Below are 2,593 nucleotides of genomic sequence, written 5' to 3'. Positions count from 1 at the left end.
CTGAAATGATTCAGTGTTTTCCTTCGCGGCCTTGTTAATAATAAAAAAGCATCTCTCTGGTCGTCATCTCTGACTGGATTAAGGTTCTACAGCAGTTAATGTCCCAAATGGAAAATTGTTTTGGACACCAAGAGTTACTCTATTGAATGAATCAGTGAGCAAACAAACCAGACATCACTGCCATCAAATATACAGTGTGTATCAAAAGTCTATACACCCTTTTCAGTGTTCTAGTTTGTATTGCCTTGAGCTCTGAAATGAAAAACTAATTTTAACAATGCATTACAAATGGGCAACTAAAACATCTTGGAGCGCGTCCTTCAATTAATACTTAGCAGAAGCACCTTTTGCTTTTGAATTTTGATGTGCACTGTACACACACACTTCAGAATTCAGTGTCTAACAGAGGTCTTCCATTTTACAATTTGCCCTTATCACAGCGCCGCACTCCAGAAACCACTTTTTGGCACTTAGAGCTTTCATTTGGATGAGTGAAAAGTAGTGCTTTGCTGTTTCAGTCTCTGTGGAAGTGGTCAGGCTGCAGGAGCTGCTGCTGGAGGATGTGAAGCGGCTCTAAAGTATCTTCAGATTGCAGACTGCTCCTCTGTGGCCAGCGGGGCAGATTTTAATTGACCCCTCGTGTTCTTCACGGCTATGTGGACCGGCAAGGTGATGCTTGGCCCTCATCTGGTTGGGTAAATGAACCAAGGTAAGCAGTGCTGGTGTGCCTGATAATAACTTCTAATCACAAACTTGTAAGAGAGAGGAATTAAACCCTGATCCAACCATATGGCTTTGCTCTGATGTTTTAGCTCTTCTTGATGGCTGTCCAAAAGGAAAATTAAGTCTCCATGATGTTTCTCCCTGCTTACAGACTCTACAGCAGATGCTTTCTACATGGACACTCAGCATTATCCACTTCTAGATACTTCAGTCAGAGTTTACCTGAGTCGTGTGAGTATTATGGATGAAAAGTTGTGTGGTCCACTCTCGACTCTTGTATCTTGGTTGCTGTGGTCTGCAAAGGAATGTGCAAATGAGACGAGGCATGGTGAGCTGACAAGCGCTTTGCTGTCTGTTCCATTTATAAGGTGCAAGGTACCAGAAACCAGTGGGTTTGAAAGTAGAAATGTGAAGCTGTAGCTTTTTCTATTTTCTACTGTTCTTTTTTTTTCTGTTTTCAAAAGAGAAGCGTGCTTTGTTTCTGTACAAAAACATTTCAATCTCAGTCTCAGATAAGTCTCTCAGATCTTGTACAGAGGTCATCAGTTGTGGAAGGCCCTTTCCCAGCTGAGGAATCTGTACTGGTTTAAATCAGCAAACAGCAAACTCTGGGAACTCTAAACAATATTTAGAAGAATAGAAACATCATTTCATACAGTCAAACAATAAGCGACAAGGGGTTGAAAAAAGGGAAGAAAAATTAAGAAGAAAACAGCCGTATGAGCTTCAGTGTCCTAGATCAAGCCTTAGTCTTTATTAAATTATCATATGTGCTGCATCACCAATCCATATGCAATGCAGCAATCCTAACAGCACTGGACTGTGTGTGTGTGTGTGTGTGTGTGTGTGTGTGTGTGTGTGTGTGTGTGCGTACCGGACTGCCAAAGGGATTATCCTTCATCTGGCTCATTCACTAAGGCCATATGCTTCATACACCAAGCTCCCAGCTCCACTGTGCAACACATTCACACAACACACACTCTCTGACAGGCCTAGACCACACATTATAGAGCTGCACGTAATGTTGGATCACGCTGGACTGTAGGTCTTCTTTTCATAAGCACCACACACACACACACACACACACACACACACAAAGAACTGCCCTACAGGGATTTGTGCATCACAGAGTTTGGTCTATGCCAAAATACCAGCTTTATATAGTATGTCAGTAAACCAATGACCCATATTAAGACATGGCCTGAAACCACACACACACACACACACACACACACACACATACACTTTATGCGTGTGTGTGATTTATGACCTTCCTGTAGTTACTTTACCAAATGGATAATTACTATTCAGAGAGGAGGCTGAGCAGCAGTCTGGCAGCAGTGAGTCAGTGTTATCAACTGGCCTTTGGCTTATTATATACATAACACAATATTTCTATCTATTCTGACAAAGCCCAACAACATGCGACTTGACCCTGCTCATAAAACCAGACCCATTTTACCACTTGTACTTACAACTTGGTGCAGCTTTTGTGTAACTTTTCAGTGTTAAATCATTAACCAGTTTTGCAGGATTGCCTTTAAATCCACAAATTGTCACAACTCAAACCCCCAGCCACTCAGTTCAATCCAATTCATTTATTGGCATGACTGTTTGTAAAATAAGATTACACTCTATTGATCCCTGTGGGGAAATGAGGTTAGTTTTGCAGCAGCAAAAATAATAGGATTCAGCAAGGGAAAAAAGACAAATAGAATATAAGCACACAAATAGAATATAAAATAATAAATCAGTAGCAAAACAATAGTAGTTCAGCCCTAGGGCTTGAACCACTAATGAGCGAAAAATGTCAGAAACAATATTGGAAAAGCAATATGCAAAATATACATTTTCAAAGCCAAGACACCAA

Source organism: Centroberyx gerrardi, chromosome 11, assembly GCF_048128805.1.
Source record: "Centroberyx gerrardi isolate f3 chromosome 11, fCenGer3.hap1.cur.20231027, whole genome shotgun sequence".
Lineage (NCBI taxonomy): Eukaryota > Metazoa > Chordata > Actinopteri > Beryciformes > Berycidae > Centroberyx > Centroberyx gerrardi.
The sequence above is the reverse complement of the archived record's forward strand: the minus strand, read 5'-3'. Positions refer to the sequence as shown.